General features: G+C 40.7%; 1 protein-coding gene across 17 annotated transcripts in view; it reads left to right on the forward strand.

Annotated features, from left to right (window-relative positions):
* The first annotated feature begins 7,075 nt into the window (after positions 1–7,075).
* The window catches only part of PALS1 (protein associated with LIN7 1, MAGUK p55 family member), a 108,748-nt gene continuing 98,246 nt past the window's right edge, over positions 7,076–17,577 (forward strand). For 9 of the 17 annotated variants that reach the window (XM_078335215.1, XM_078335209.1, XM_078335217.1 and 6 more), the window contains exon 1: positions 7,129–7,333. The gene's annotated coding sequence lies outside the window, so the exon portion shown is untranslated. Of the gene's footprint in view, positions 7,334–17,577 lie in introns of all 17 variants that reach the window. The other 8 variants (XM_078335216.1, XM_078335213.1, XM_078335212.1 and 5 more) reach the window with 1 other exon arrangement.

Genomic DNA, 17,577 nt, shown 5'->3' on the forward strand with positions numbered 1-17,577 from the left:
TTGATTTCCACAGTTTCAGTTACCTGTGATCAAAAATATTAAATAGTTCCAGAAATAAATAATTCATAGGTTTTAAATTGCATGTGATTCTGAGTAGCATGATGAAATCTCACACCATCCCACCTGGAACAGGAACCCTCCCCTTGCAGCTATCCAGGCTATATATGTTACCTGTTCCTTAGTCTTCACAAGCACTGTAGGAAGTAGCTGCTTTTATTATACTCATTTTATGAATAAGGAAGTAAATTTCAGAGAAATTAAGTGACATTCTTCTAATCAGACAGCTAGCAAGTGATAGAGCTGGGTTTAAACCCAGACAGAGAGAGAAGTAAAATATTCCATTTTAGAGCTCTGGGACACTCCAAATATTAGCATACAAGGAGAAAAATAAGAACCAGCAAAAGATTCTAAGGAGGAAGTTCCAGTGAGATGGGAGGGGAAATAAGAATGGTGTTTCAGGAGCCCAGAGAAGAAAATGGAGAAAATTATCAGCTCCATCAGATACTGCAGACAGGTCACATAAGATGAAAACTGACTTTTGCATTTGACGAAGTGGCTGAAATCAGTGACTACATGCCAAGTGGAATGAGTTCAAGAGAGAATAGAAGAAGAGGCATTAGAGTTCTACTCTTTAAAGTTCAGGCGGATGTAGTGGCTCCTGCCTGTAATCTTCGCATTTTGGGAGGCCGAGACGGGTGGATCATCTGAAGTCAGGAGTTTGAGACCCCCCTGGCCAACAAGGTGAAACCACACCTCTACTAAAAATACAAAAAATTAGCTGAGTGTGGTGGCGCACACCTGTAATCCCAGCTACTCTGGAGGCTGAGGCAGGAGAATTGCTTGAACCCAGGAGGCAGAGTTTGCATTCCAGCCTGGGTGACAAGAGTAAAACTCGATCTCAAAAAAAATAAATAAATAAATAAAGTTCAGGCCAGATACCATCTAGATCCAGTGACAGTTATTTTTATTTACATGTAAATATTAATTAAAGTAGCACTGAAATTTTTCACACAAAACAGAAGTGTGATTGGAGCTCGGTGAAGAAAAAATATAGGTAATTTTATAGCCTTTTTCAAGGAGAACAAACTTCATTTCCTCTTTCTTGACATTTGGTCTTGATCTTTCCTTCGTTAGAAATTTTTCCAATTCTTAAATTTACCTACCTCCTTCCTCTCTTGGAAATAAAATTTCTCATGAACCCTGTTTTATTTCTTGACACATCTCCAGACTGGCACAGGACCACTGTAATGGGTACAAATAAAAGAGTGATAAATGACTGACATTCTAAATATTGAATATCTTACCCTGAGGCTTTTGTTGACTCTTGTTTCCATATTAAGCTTATGCTTCTTTTCTCTTGTTTATTTCACTCAGTCATTCACATTTAGAAAAAGTTTTACGTGTATCTTTTAAAAATTTTTAAATTAAATTGATAAAAAATAGATATATTTATGACATAAACATAGTATTTTAAAATATGATTATATTGTGGAATGGCTAAATCAAGCTAATTAACATTACCTCCCATACCATTTGTTCTGTGGTAAGAACATTTAAAATCTAGTCTCTTAAGTATACTAAAGTATACTATACATTGTTATCAACGATAAAATCACCATGTTGCACAAATAGATCTCTTGAACTTATTCCTCCTAACTGCAATTTTGTATCCTTTGACGAACATCTCCCCACTTCTCCCCACAACTCATGCCTAGTTTTTTTTTTTAGACGGCGGTTTGCTCTTGTTACCCAGGCTGGAGTGCAATGGCGCGATCTCGGCTCACCGCAACCTCCACCTCCTGGGTTCAGGCAATTATCCTGCCTCAGCCTCCCGAGTAGCTGGGATTACAGGCACACGCCACCATGCCCAGCTAATTTTTTGTATTTGTAGTAGAGACGGGGTTTCACCATATTGACCAGGATGGTCTCGATCTCTTGACCTTGTAAAGCCATGTATAAGATCTTGATTTTTCTATTATTATGAGTACTTTCAGAGCAGTTTATTTACTCTTCCCCCCTCACCTTAACTAAACAGTAAAGCTCCTCCTGTTATAAGACCCTTTCTTTCTTTGAATCTAGAGCACTTACTTTCATTCACCATGCTTTTCCTTGTATTTTATTTATCTTATTGTGTCCTTTTTCCTACCTTTCCTGTTCCTCCAAAATAAGGACTGTCACACAAGTTTCAGTGCCTACAGTACAATGTTTAGCCGATTAAATGAGTAATCATTTGTTAAAGTCAATTAAGTTGAATAATACTGACCTATACTGAATTACACTGATGCAGATAGTGGGACCTTCCATTCCATAACAACTGTATAATGTTCTTAGCTTAGGGATATACTATATTTAGCTAGATTTATGAAAGTTTAAATTCTGCTATAAAACATCAAAATAAAAATGACAACTAACCCAATTAAATTAAAAAAGTTCATGGTTTGTTGGTTTGCTTTTAAAAATTTTTTTATTTTAGATGTTTGGCCAGGCATGGTGGCTCATGCCTGTAGTCCTAGCACTTTGGAGGCTGAGGCAGGCAAAATGATTTGAGGTCAGGGGTTTGAGACCAGCCTGGTCAACATGGTGGTCTCGAACATGGCCCGTCTCTACTAAAAATTCAAAAAATATTAGCCAGTGTGGTGACGGGTGCCTATAATCCCAGCTACTGAGACGCTGAGGCAGGAGAATCACTTGAACCTGGGAGGCAGAAGTTGCAGTGAGCTATTGTGCCACTGCACTCCAGCCTGGGCGACTGAGCAAGATTCTATCTCAAAAAAAAAAAAAAAAAAAAAGATATTTATTCACTAGTACTAGTATTAGCAAGTGATTTTTGTTTCACAACTTCTCTTTTATCTGAGTCAGTATTTTGCTTTTATTATACATTTCTCTGATCATCTGGTTCATACGATTATAAGTAATCAGGCTACTAATTCACCTATGAAAATTCTAATTCTTTTTTTTTTAAGATGGGGTTTCACCATGATGGCCAGGCTGGTCTTGAACTCCTGACCTCAGATGATCCACCCACCTTGGCCTCCCAAAGTGCTAGGATTACAGGCGTGAGCCACTGCGCCCAGCCGAAAATTCTAATCCTAAGTGCTGATTCACTGATGTACTAGTGAAAGCCAGGTTATAAAAACTATACTCGTGAAGACCTGGGTTTCACTAGTACAAAGAGGAGATATAATAGCCTTAGTTAAGGCTAGATTTCATATAAAATAGGGAATAATGAATATTGAAAACCAAAATTTCAGATCTTTTTACAAGTCGCTGAAGTGCAACATGAATATATTTCCCTCCAAATATTTTGTTTTTTAAATTTTTAGAGAAGGGGGTCTTGCTGTGTTGCCCAGGTTGGACTTGAACACCTGGGCTCAAAAGATCCTCCCAGTTTAGCCCCCTAACTAGCTGGGCCTATAGACACACATCACCATGTCTGGCTTCCCAAAACTTTTAATGAAATAAAATAGCATGGCATCTTATTACATAAACATGTAATCAGGGATATTGATAGACAATGGGTTAAGCAGATGACAAGATGAGGAAGAAGGGAGGGTATTTACTATGGTAACTATCTACCTTACACCTGGTTTTACAGTTAGGCTTTCACTACTCACCCATAATATTTAGTTACAAATTTGTTAGAGTGACTCAGCAGGTGAACTGCCTCCTGACAAGGATAAACAGCACTTTTGACAGGGGGTTTAAAACACAGATTGCCCATTTCATTCTAGTTTGGGATGAATATTATCTTCTCTTAACCTCCTATGCTATCCATGTTAGACTCTATATGTGGAGGCTACCAGAATCCTAAAACTAGAGGGGGAAAGTAGCTAACTCCTTTATATTACGGATCAGAAAATTTAGACCCAGGAAGCTTGTCACACATCTAAATCACAGAACTAGTTAGCAGCAAAGCTAAAATTCAAATCTAATCACCATGGCTCCAATTTCTATACCATTCCGTCTTTCAGCTACTCTTCACTTTTTACATATATACCAGCAATTTGTATGACTTGGAGATTCTCGGATTGACTCAATTCACCAGAAAAATAGATTTCTTTTTTCCTTTCTTTCTTTTCTTTTATTTCTTTGAGACATGGTCTTCCTCGGTTACCCAGGCTGGAGAGCAGTGGCATAATCACAGCTCACTAGACCTCCTGGGCTCAAGGGATCCTCCCATCTCAACCTCCCAAGAAGCTAGTACTACAAGAGTGCACCACCACACCCAGCAAATTTTTAATTTTTTTTTTTTGTAGAGATGGGGTCTCCCTTTGTTACCCAGGCTGGTTTCAATTCTTGGGCTCAAGTAATCCTACTGCTTTGGCCTCCCAAAGTGTTGGGATCACAGGTGTGAGTCACTGCATCTGACTCACTCGAGTAGATTTGTTATTTGCTGTAGGATCTGCCTTCTTTTAAAATGAAAATATCTTTAGGAGGTAAAATAATAACTTTTTTTTTGAGACAGGATCTCACTCTATTGCCCAGGCTTGAGTGCAGTGGTGTGATCTCAGCTCACTGCAGCTTCGACCCCCTAGGCTTAGATGATCCTCCTGCCTCAGCCTCCCAAATAGCTGGGACTACAGGCACACACCATCATGCCCAGCTAATTTTGTGTTTTTTGTACAGATGTGTTTTTGCCATGTTGCCAAGGCTGGTCTTGAACTCCTGTGCTCAAGGGATCCACACACCTTGGCCTCCCAAAATGCTGGGATTACAGGTGTAAGCCACCATGCCAGGCCATAACTAACATTTTTATAGCACCTCTTTTCCTGAAAAAATGCCCTTCTGAATTGTTATAGCCCTTTATAAAGGAATTTTCACATATTTTGAGATCAGTAGCTGCTCTGTTATCTCACACTTATATTAATAATTATTTTATTATGGTAGGGTCCCTTAACAGGAATCTAATCAGCTGAAGAATCAGGGCTAGTTACTTGGAGTGTTCATTTGGGTGGAGGCTTTTTTTTTGCCTGTGTTTTCTTGTTGTTTTGCAAAACTGCCTGGGACTAAGAGATTGGAAGTTAGATAAAGATATACTATCTTTCCAAAGAGGTCCTTTCTTTGAACAGCTAGATCTGCAGTGCTTACCTTGGAGGTGATTTTGCCCATCTCTCCCCATGACCTTCGGTAATGACATTTTTGATTGTCACATTGGGGAGGATGGTGCTACTGGCACCTAGTAGGTAGAGGCTGGGGATGCTCCTAAACATCCTTTGATGCACAGGACAGTCCCCACAAGAATTATCCAGCCTAAATGTCAATAGTGCCAAAAATGGGAAATTATAAGCTAGAGAAAGAAGAATTTATTGAGGAGCTGAAGGAAGCTTCTTGAATTATTATTTATGTTATATATTTAAGAACTTAGAGGCTGGGCACGGTGGCTCATGCCTGTAATCCTAGCACTTTGGGAGACTGAAAAGGGTGGATCACCTAAAATCAGGAGTTCAAGACTGGCTTGTTCAATGTGGTGAAACCCTGTCTCTATTAACAATACAAAAACTAGCTGAGCGTGGTGGTGGGCACTTGTAATCTCAGTTTACTCGGGAGGCTGAGGCAGGAGAATCACTTGAACCCAGGAGGCGGAGGTTGCAGTGAGCTGAGGTCCTGCTAATGCATTCCAGCCTGGGTGACAAGAGTAAAACTCCGTCTCAAACAAAAACAAACGAACAAACAAAATAACTTAGAAAACAAAGTAAGTCACACACACTAACCATTTTTTCTTTTGGGGTATGGCTAATGGTTTCTAGGAATCCTGGAGACAGACTTTATCCGGATTTCAGTTGGGCATTTCACCAGTTCTCACTGCATCTTTGTGGAGGAATACGGGCCAAGAAGACATTTTGGTTGTGCTGTCCATCTGTACTCAAAGCCTTCGGAGAAATTTTTGAAGGCAGGAGTATTAAAGTCTTTAGAGGCATGTAGCAGAGCTCTGTCCTCGGCTCTGTGTTACTAAACACTTGGACAGAATGCTGATCAGATTTGAGAAAGATAACAAATCTGGGAAGGGTAGGCATCCCGAAGATCTTCACCACCAGGAGCAATGGTTTGCTTCGTTCAGGGCATCACTGTGTCCCTAAGGAGGTACACTAACAACCCATAGGCTGTCCAGAAGAGCGTAATGGGGAAGAATGTGAAAGAACTTGAAAGTCAGGATCTGGGGAGATTGCAAAATGGAAAAATACGGTGGGGCAAAATGAAGAAAATCGTGAGAAATAGCATATCCGCAGGCTTTGAGGGAGGACTGTGCCCCTGGGGGAAATTGTGGCCCTGGGCTGGAGTCATAGGCAGATTTTGGCCTCATAGAAGGAGAGGTCGATTAACAAACCCTGCACGTGTTCGAAGGTGGGATGGGGTTCCTCGGAAGGTACTGTCAAGGCAGAGACCAACCGATGGCTTTACTGGAAGTGTCAAGACACATTTGCTGGCATTTCTCCTTAGAACGTACTCCAATCTGTTCTGACTTCCTCCCGAACCCGCCTGAGTCCTGCCCATTTCAAGGGTGGCACATCCAGGTCCCGAGGGCGCCAGCCGTGCCTGGGGCATGGGCTGGCCTGCGTAACTCTCTGTCCCTTCAGGAGACCTCTGGGAAATAGCTCTAGCCCTTGCCATCCTTGCTTTCTGGTTTTCAGAAGTCAGCGCAGCTGCTGGCTTTCTGGAGTCTTCTGCGGGACAGTGCACACATCCAGGTGTTTACGTCATTTTTTTTTTTTAAACAAATGTTAGATTGTGTGACTAACTTGACAGAACACGAGGAATACCTTCAAGAATCATATTTTCGTCAGAAACCGTCATCCAGAAACAGAAGAGCCAAGGGCTGTAAAGCCCCAGGGAAGCCTTAGCGTCTACACCACAGAACCCGCCCGCTAAACCCCGGAGGGGCTCCTCAGGGCCAGTCAGCCCCCAGCTGTTCGCGTTTTAGACTTGGAGGCGCGCCAGTGCGCGCACCCGGCGGGAACTGAGGAGACGACCAATGAACGGGCGCTCTCTCCGCACCGGCTAGGGATTGGGCGAGCCGCTACAGCCTCTCATGGGAGGGGTGGGACTGGGACCCGTGTGCCCGCTGAGCCAGAGTCCCGGGGGCGCGTGCGCGGTCTCGCGGCGGCCGCAGGGGCCGGTCTCGCGCGGTCTAGAGGTGGAGTTGCTGGCGGCTGCGGCGGCGGCGGCGGCGGCGACGGCGGAGGCTGGCTGTGGGGCGGGGTCTAAGGATTCTGAGGTGAGGAGTCCGGAGTTTCTGGATTCTTTATCCGGTATTTTAAGGGCCGCCGGAGGGCTGTCGCTTCGGCAGTGCTTCGGAGCGGCCGGGGCGGGAGGCTAGCGGAGCCGGGGCGCGGAGGTAAGAGGCGGATTGGTGGCGGCTGGGCTGTGGAGATCTTAATCAACAGGTCTCCGGCAGCGCGGCGGGGGAGGGGCGGTCGGACTCCCCCTCCCCCACACGCCGTGCAAACTCCGGCGGGCTGGGGACCCCCGGCCGCCAGGCGGTCTTCCTCAGGCGCGGGAGCCGTGGCCGTGGAGGGTGTGAACCCACCCTTTGTCCCTCGGAGTAACGCTGCCGGCGCGGTGCCCGCTCCTTCTCCTTGGCCGGTCATGCACCTTGGCGCGGGCCACAGCCTGCCCGGCCGGAGGTGCGTGGGGCGCCGCGGGCAGTGGTCTTCCCCCTGCGCCCCCGCCCGGAGGTCGCGACGAGCTGGATTCTCCCGGCCGGGTGGGGGAGATCGCCTAGGGAACGCTTTCCTTTGGAAGTCGGAAAGTAGTCAGCGTCCCTCTGCCTGACTCAGCTGCTGGTATTCTGCTACTCATTGCGTTCTTAAACACGCAAACAGTTCCTGCTTCCTTGTGACCACTTTTAAATAAAAGCCTAATTTTGTTAATGGTTTCTGATAATATAAGTTTGCACATTGAACTTTGAAGCCTGTAAATTGTAATCTACGTTTATTGAAGGTTGGATTAAACGATCTTTGTAGTAAATAATATAACTTTCTAAAGATAATAACTCACCTGTTTACTTGATTGATATACAGTAATGTGTTTGGAATGTAGGTTTCGGTCGAAAGGTTTTTCTTGACAGTTTATGCTAAAATTAAAATCTGATGGCTAGGAAGTTTTTAGATGTGGTATGTAGTGTGTGTTTTGTCTCCATACTCGTTTACAATAGTAAGAATTTAGATTTGGAAAGTCAGTTGAACAAAAATTTTGAAATTTTGATTTGACTGACACAGTGAAAGGTGTTAATATTTCTGATTTTAAAAATATGTTTTAATGATGGTTTACTAATTATGCTTTTGGATTATACAGGAGGTTAATTACCTGTTAAATTCTGCAATAGGAACAAATGACGTGTTGGTTATTGGTGTCTTTGAAGTATTGGTGGTCATGAAAGTTACTAAATAAGCTTTCTTGAATTATGAACTACCAATTTTTTTTTTACTAGGTCCCCGTGGACATAGTGTATTGTGGATAGGTTTTGTAGGCTTTCTATTTGCAGCAGGATGAGCTATTAAATTATAATGTAAGAGATTTATAGATGAAACAGGCAAAAATAGGAAAAGCAATTCATTATTTTATCTTTAAAAATCTAGTAAATTTGGCCGGGTGCGGTGTCTGACGCCTATAATCCCAGCCCTTTGGGAGGCCGATGCGGGTGAATTATTTGAGGTCCAGTGTTCGAGACCAGCCTGGTCAACAGGGCAAAACCCCATCTCTACTAAAAATACAAAAAATTAGCCGGGTGTGGTGGTATAGGCCTGTAATTTCAGCTACTCGAGTGGCTGAGGCAGGAGAATTGCTTGAACCCAGGAGATGGAGGTTGCAGTGAGCTGAGATCACCCCACTGCACTCCAGTCTGTGCAACAGAGAGAGACTGTCTCAAAAAAAAAAAAAAATCGGCAGGGCACGGTGGCTCAAGCCTGTAATCCCAGCACTTTGGGAGGCCAAGGCAGGTGGATCATGAGATCGAGACCATCCTGGTCAAAATGGTGAAACCCCGTGTCTACTAAAGATACAAAAAATTAGCTGGGCATGGTGGCGTGTGCCTGTAGTCCCAGCTACTCGGGAGGCTGAGGCAGGAGAATTGCCTGAACCCAGGAGGTGGAGGTTGCGGTAAGCCGAGATCGCGCTCTTGCACTCCAGCCTGGGTAACAAGAGCGAAACTCCCGTCTCAAAAAAAAAAAAAAACGAGTAAACTTTAGCAGGTATCTGAATGATTTTTGGCTAGACAGACTTGAACTTGACAAGTAAAGGTGGATTAACATTAATTTGTTTTAGAATGTTAAAGCAGACAATATGTAAGTTCTACCTCAGGGTGACCCAAGTCAGTACAGTGGGTTTAGTTTTTACATGATCTAGAATTATAATCTTGATTAAAAATCTCAATTCAGGGGCACATGTTCTCAGGATCTCCTGAGGGCTATGTCATGAAAAAATTTAAATAAAATTTTATCAGACATTCCAAGAAATTTGATTAATTTTATGTAATACTGAGATTCCCTGTTTCTCTGATATTTTCTGATTTCAGGGTGTCTAGAAAAGATAGTATCTTGACATATGTGCTTTAGAATATAATTTTCTTTTCTTTTTGTGAGACAGAGTCTTGCTCTGTCGGCCAGGCTGGAGTGAAGTGGTGTGATCTGGGCTCACTGCAGTCTTCACTTCCTGGGTTAAAGCGATTCTTCTACCTCAGCCTCCTGAGTAGCTGTTCACCACACCCTGCTAATTTTCATATTTTTATTGGAGACAGGGTTTGGCCATGTTGGCCAGGCTAGCCTCGAACTCCTGACCTCAGGTGATCCACCTACCTTGACCTCCCAAAGTTCTGGGATTACAGGCACAAGCCATTGCTAGAATATAATTTTTTATCATATTCTTACTGAATCATAGGATCGTTGAGTTGGAAGTAATCTTAGTGGTTATATAGTCTAACCTCTTCATTTTTCATGAAAAAGAGAGGCTTGCAGGAGTTAAGTAATCCATAGTCTGACTGCTAGTAAGTGGCAGACTTGGAGCTACATGCATATACTAAAATACTTGTCTCCATATTCTATGTTCAGTGCACGTCTCAGGATGTCTTAGTGTTAAAACAGCAAGTTGTCTTCTCCAAATCGCTTAACAGGCAGGGTTGATTCTTTCTCTCATGCATTTGTTCCTTTTTCTTTTTTAGTAACCACTAACCGGAATTCGTTCCCCTACTGAAGAGTTTTCAGTTTTCTAATATTTCAAACAATGTTTAATAAATATCTCTGTGCATGTTTCCTTGAGCACATGTGTGGAGGCTTTCCTAGAATGTATGTATACCTACCTGAATGTATGAGTAATGGTGGCTTCGCATCCTTGCCCACAGTTGGCATTGTAAAATTAAACATTTTTGCTAATCTGATAGATGAGAAATGTAATTGCTTCCTTTCTTAAAAAAATACTTAATTTACATGAAATGAAATTAACTATTTTCATTGTACAATTCAAACTCAGAGAATTGTGTAACTACCAAGCAACAGTTAGTTCCATCACCTATCCATTAACCTGTTGAAGGACATTTGAGTTGTGTTCAGGTTTTTGTCACTGAATAAAGTTGCTGTAAATCTTTGCAAATGGGTTTTGTGTCATCCTAAGTCTTTGTTTCTCTTAAGTACCTGTAAGTGGAATATGGTAGGTTTAGCCTAATTTTCTTAAAAGACCTGTCTGTGGTAGATCTAATAAAGGTCTTCAAAGATATCCTAATCCCTGGAACCTATGAATATGTTTGGTTACGTGGCAAAGGCGAATTAAGGTTGTTAATCAGATGACTTTAAAATAGGGAGATTATGTTGAATTATCCCTCTGTATCACATGAATCTTAAACAGGAAAGATGCAAAAGAGTAGAGTCAAAAAAAGATGTAACATGAAAGCAGGGTCAGAGAGGTGCAGGATTGCTGACTTTGAAGATGAAGGAGAGCAGGCCACAAACCAAGGAATGTGAGTGGTCTCTAGAATCTGGAAGAGGCTAGGAAATGGATTACTCTTTAGAGCCTCTGAAAAAGAAAGCAACCCTGCGAGTAATTTTTAGCCTAGGGAGGCATATGCCAGACTTCTAACCTATAGAACTGTAAAATAATATATGTTATTTTAAGCCACTAAATTTGTGGCAATTTGTTACATTGTCGTAGGAAATTAATAAACGGTCAAGCTGTGTTTGAAGTGGCTGAACCACTTTGCATTTCCACCAGCAATATATGACAGGTCCAGTTACTTTATATTCTCATCAGCACTGGGTATGGTCCATCTTTAGATTTAGCCATTCTAATAGCATCTCACTGTGATTTTTCTTTGCATTTCCCCCATGACTAAGGATGTTGAGCATTTTTTCATGTGCTTATTTGCCATCTATATATCTTCTTTGGTAAAGTGTTCGAATCTTTTGCCCATTTTTAAATTGGATTTTCTAATTGCTGAGTTGTTTATTATTATTATTATTATTAGAGATAGGGTCTCACTATGTTTCCCAGGCTGGTCTCAGAACTCCTGGGCTCTTCAAAGGCCTTGAACCTGAAAAACAATTAAAAAAAAAAAGAACTCCTGGGCTTAAGTGAGTGTCTTGCCTCAGCCTCCCAAAGTGTTGGGATTATAGGCATGAGCCACAGCCCCCAAAATTCTTTATAGTACTTTATCTTTTGTCAGATAAGTGATTTACAAAGGTTTTCTTCCAGTCTGGCCTGCCTTTTCATCCTCATAACTTCTATACTTCATTACTTTTGAAGTATAGAAGTTTTAAATTTTGAGAAAGACCAAATTATTTTTAAAATTTGGATATTCTATCTAAGAACTCTTTGTTCAACCCAGGGTCAGAGAGATTGTTCTCCTATTTTGTTTTCCAAGTTTTATATTGTAATTTTATTTTTAGATCTATGTTCCATTTTGGGTTTATTTTTGTATAAAATGAGAGAAGTACATTTTCTCTTTTTCTCATTTGAATTGTCCTTGTCTCTTTGGTAAAAACTGTTTGACTACATTTGTGTGGGTTTGTTTATGGACTGTTCAATTGATCTATTTTGTCTATCCTTTTTATTTTTATTTTTTTTAATTTAGAGACAGGGTCTCTGTCACTCAGGCTGGAATGCAGTGGTGCGATCTCTGCTTACTAGAACCTTTACCTCCCAGGTTCAAGTGATCCTCCCAAGTATCTGGGACCACAGGCACCACCACACCTGACTAATTTTTTAAATTATTTGTAGAGATGAGGTCTTGCTATGTTGCCCAGGCTGTATTATTAAAAAAAAAAAAAAAAAAAAATTAAGACAGGGTCTCACTCTTTCACGCAGGCTGGAGTACAGTGGTGTGAATATGGCTCACTGTGGCCTCAGCCTCACGGGCTCAAGCCATCCTCTCCCTCTCCCCAGTGGCTGGTACTATAGGTGCGTGCCGCCACACCAGGCCAATTTTTTAAATTTTTTGTAGAGACAGGATCTCCCTATGTTGCTCAAGCTGGTCTCAAGCCTCAGAGCACAAGAAATCCTCCCACCTCAGCCTCCCAAAGTGCTAGGCTTACAGATGTTAGCCACTGTGCCTGGCCTACTATAGCTTTAAAATAAGTCTTCACATTAGGTAATGTGACTCTTCCAACTGTATTATTTTTCAAAATTGTTATGGCTATTTTTAGTTCCTTTGCCTTTCTTTAGGATATCTTTAGAAATATTTAGAATATCTTTCTAAATATTCTTATAATATTTAGAATTATCTTGTTGATAATTTATACATTCTGTTGGGATTTTTTATTTTATTTTTTTTCAAGACGGGGTTTCACCATGTTGGTCAGGCTGGTTTTAAACTTCCGATCTTAGGTGATCTGCTCGCCTTGGCCTCTAAAAGTGTCTGTTGGGATTTTGATTGAGATTGTGTTTAACTTAGATATCAACCTGAAGATAATTGACTCTTAACAATTTGAGTCTTCTGCTCTGTGAACATGCTATTTCTGTCCATTTAGGTGAGTGTTGTAGTTTTCAATATGCAGATCTTACAAAACTTTATTAAGTCTATACCTAAGTAATTTTTTGGTCCTATTGTAAATGGTAATTTCAAAAAATCAGATTCCAATTGATTACTGATAGTATATAGAAATTAATTTTTGTATATTGACTTATCCTAACCTTTTGCTAAACTGATTTATTAGCTGTAGGAGTTTTTCTTTTTTTAATAATTTATTTTTGGAATTCGTTAAGTACACAGTCATGTTAAAACTTTTCTTTCTAGTCTGTATGCCCTTTTTTTTTTAAAGATGGGGTTTCACCATGTTGGCCAGGCTGGTCTTAAACTCCTGACCTCAGGTGATCCACCCACCTCGGCCTCCCAAAGTGCTAGGATTACAGGCGTAGGCCACCGTGCCCAGCTTCTGTATGCCTTTTATTTTTTTTCCCCTAACTTACCATATTGGCTTGACTAGGACTTCCACTGAGATGTCGAATAGGAGAGGTGAGAAGTAGTATCTTTATCTGGTTCACTTTTTTTTTTTTTTTTAAAGATAGGGTCTCATTTTGTCCCCAGGCTAAGGTGCAGTGGTGCAGCACAGCTTACGGCAGCCTCAACTTTCTGTGCTCAGGTGATTCTCCCATCCCAGCCTCTTGAGTAACTGGGACCCTGGATAGAGGCCACCATTCCCAGCTAATATTTTGTATTTTTAGTAGAGACAGGACTTTGCCATGTTGCCCAGGCTGGTCTCGAACTCCTGGGCTCAAGCGTTTTACATGTTAGGAGGATTTAAATTTTCTTGATTTATTCTAGAGTTTGTTATTGGAGGACTCTTATTTAAAATTACTAAATGAGAGCCAGGTGTGGTGGTGCATACTGTTTGTAGTCCCAGCTACTCAGGAGGCTGAAATGAGAGAATTGCTTGAACCCAGGTAGGTGGCTGCCGTGCTCTAGGATCACACCTTTGAATAGCCACTGCACTGCAGCCTGGGCAACACAGTGAGACCTGGTCCCTAAAAAATTTTTTTTTTTTAATTACCAGTTGAAGAAAGAAAATATTATTTGTGTCACTGTAACCAAATATTCTTCCTGTTTGGTAGTTTAGATAAGTTGTTCAAATGGACTTAGAAAAGCTAGGCATGGTGTTTTATGCCTGTAATCCCAGCTACTCAGGAGGCTGAGGCAGGAGGATTGCTTGAGCTCAGTTCAAGACTGGCCTGGGTGACAGAGCAAGACCTCTGTCTCAAGTGAATGAATAAATGGACCTGGATAATGAATTTTATTTTGAATGAAGATAAAATGATATGATTTGGAAGTTTTTACTTAGAATGAAAACCATGAAAGTTTTAAAATAAAAGCAAACTCCTTCCTTATACCAGAAAATCAAATATAGACTCTTGGTTAATCACATAAATGTTCAGCTTAGTTAGAGTACAGAGTAGAATCATTTCAGTACATTTTTTTTTTTTAAGAGGTAAGGTCTCACTTGTGTTGCCTAGGATGGACTTGAATTCCTCGGCAGAAGTGATCCTCCTGCCTCAGCCTCCTCACTAACTGGGACTATAGATATATGCCACCACATCTGACTCAGTAAATACATTAAATCAAAAGTGCGAAGTGAAAAATAAAATAAAATGCTAGTAAGAAAAAGCCAGGCGCCATTTTGTTTTGAACTGAGTATGTTCCTTCATAAGAAATGTGGATGCATGATACATGCTCATTAAATATATTTTGAATTGTGAGATTTTTTTTCCTTCATCAGTTCAAGCTACAGAAGACAGTTCATTTTTATTCTAGTTAATTATTTTATTTAGAGATGGGATCTTGCCCTGTCACCCAGGCTGGAGTACAGCAGCGTGATCATAATCACTATAGCCTCGAACTCCTAGGCTCAAGTGACTCTCCTACTTCAGCCTCCCAAGTCACTGGGATTACTGGTGCATCACTGAACCCCGCCAGGTGACAGTTTAATTATGAAACAGTAACTTCCTAAATCAAGCTTTTTAGTATAAATTTGGGCTAATCATGATATAACATAAAAATTGAAACAATTTGGCTATCTGTCTCATACAATTTTATAGTTTCTTCTTCAGTTAATAGTCTCAAAAACCCTAAACGTTGAAGTTTTTATGCCTCTAAGATTCTTGGTGTTTTTTGCTCCTTTAAGGCAGGTTTGACAACTTTCTGTAAATATTTTAGTTTTGTAGGCCATATTGTCTCTGTTGCAAGTATTCAGTTCTGTTGTTAAGAGTGCAGAGGTAGCCAAACAAATGAGCATGACTGTTTTCCACTAAAACTTACAAAAATAAGATGCGCTTGACTTGACCTCTGGTCTTAGTTTACATACCAACGTTTGCATTTTATTTTTTTGAAATAGAGATGGGGTCTCACTGTGTTGCCCAGGCTGGTCTCAAACTCCCTGACTCAAGTGATCCTCCTACTTTGGCCTCCTAAAGTGCTGAGATTTTTTTTTTTTTTTTTTTTTTTAGACAGTCTTGCTCAGGTGCCAGACTAGAGTGCAGTGGCACGATTGGCTCACTGCAACCTCTGCCTCCCGGGTTCAAGCAATTTCGCCTCAGCCTCCCCAGTAGCTGGGACTACAGGCACGCGCCACCATGCCCAGCTAATTTTTGTATTTTTTTTAGTAGGGACGGGGTTTCACCATGTTGGCCAGGATGGTCTCGATCTCTTGACTTCGTGATCTGCCAGAATTCGGCCTCCCAAAGTGCTGGGATTACAGGCATGAGCCACTGCGTCTGACCAGTGCTGAGATTATAGGCATGAGCCACTACGCCTGGCCTGCATACCAACTTTTTTTTTTTTTTTTAGACAGAGTCTCACTGGGCTAAAGTATAATGGCACAATCGTGGCTCACTGCAACCTCAGCCTTCTGAGTTCAAGTGATTCTCCTGCCTCAGCCTTTCAAGTCTTATGGCACACAAATGGGTCGCATCCTACAATTTGAAAACCACTGATGTAAATGGACCTTTTTCCAAGAGACTGTTCATCATTTCATTTAAAATTCAACTTGTTCACCTGCTCTTCCTTTCTCTAGGAAGATTCCATACCCTCCTATTGGCAATTAAATTTTAGTTCTTAAAATTTTAGAAAAGTACGCATTAATTTATTCTTTTTTTGTAACTCAATCTGTAATTGAGGGCTGTAACTATCATTTGATGTTCATTTATGCTCTGAAGTACTAGACACTCAAATATTTATGGACCAAAAATATCTGGAAGAAAATAAGTTATGCATTAAATAGTGGTTCTTCCGTCTTAGTATTGGAAATCACATTGTCTTACATTGAAAACTGTATAAACTCCAGTTTATGTATACTGGACATGCAAATTTAACTGTCTAATATTAAACAAAAAATTATAGTATTAAACAGGTTGTTTTGTGACTGATAGTCATCTGGGTCCTTCCTCTGAAACACACATACTGTTCATACAATATGCAGAGATTCATGGAAATTAGGTCATGAACCCCAGATACAAACCACTGATCCAGGTGATTCATCGACTATATAAATGACCTGCAAATGTTTTTTGCAATAATGATTCACATAAGGGTAATCAGTACATACTTAATGAAAATAAATTTTATAGTTTTTGTAGGCATCTTAAAGGAATCTTATCCTTCTATATTTTATACCTTATCATTTTATACTTAAAATTTATAGCAAGATTGATAGTTCATTTGACCAAATCACAATACTTTCTGCTTTTCCCTCTTACCCAGAGTTGTATCCCTTGCTGTGTTTGTTAATGTGTTATGCAGTATGCTGTATCCTTTGTATATATTTCTTTAATATTAACAGTACATTTTAAGTTCATTGTCAGCATTCTCCTTTTTACATATAAGGAAATTGAGGCTCAGAGAGATTAAATATTTTATCCATAGTTCTATTATAAGTGATAGAAGGGATTTGAATTCATTTTATGTGATCCCAGAGCCCTTGGCTTTTCTGCTTTATGTATAAGATAGCCTGCCTTAAGACTTATTTTAACATTGTCTTTTTGGTAAGATTAGAAACTTTTTGATGAAAGCCATTTTCCACTTTACCTAGTGTTTTAAAAATGTGCATGAGGCTGGGCTCAGTGGCTCATGCCTGAAATCTCAACGCTTTGGGAGGGCGAGGAAGGAGGACTGCTTGAGCCCAGGAGTTTGAGACCAACCTGGGCAACATAGTGGGACCCCCATCTCTACAAAAATTACAAAAATTAGCTGGATACGATGGTGTGCACCTGAAGTCCCAGCTACTCGGGAGACTAATGGGAGAGGATTTCTTGAGCCTGGGAGGTAGAGGCTGCAGTGAACTGTGATAGCACCATTTTTCTCCAGCCTGGGCAACAGAATGAGAACCTGTCTCAAAAAAAAAAAAAAAGTACTTAAATTAAAGTGAAGAACTTTGAGCCTGTAAATTGTAAATAAGCTCCTTAAGAGTAGGGTAGGGGTTGTATTTTTTTGTCTTAGTGTCTCAGTACTTAATATGGCTGTGATACAATAAGAAATGTATATTTGGTCTTTGTCCCTAGCAACTGACCTAGAGCTTCTGAATCTCTTGGAATTTCCTTAAGCATAGAAGTGAAAAGTGAGTCTTTTGTTTGAATGAGGGTGATAAGAGCATCTTTTAATTTTTTTTT

This window comes from Callithrix jacchus, chromosome 8 (assembly GCF_049354715.1).
Source record: "Callithrix jacchus isolate 240 chromosome 8, calJac240_pri, whole genome shotgun sequence".
NCBI classification, from domain to species: domain Eukaryota; kingdom Metazoa; phylum Chordata; class Mammalia; order Primates; family Cebidae; genus Callithrix; species Callithrix jacchus.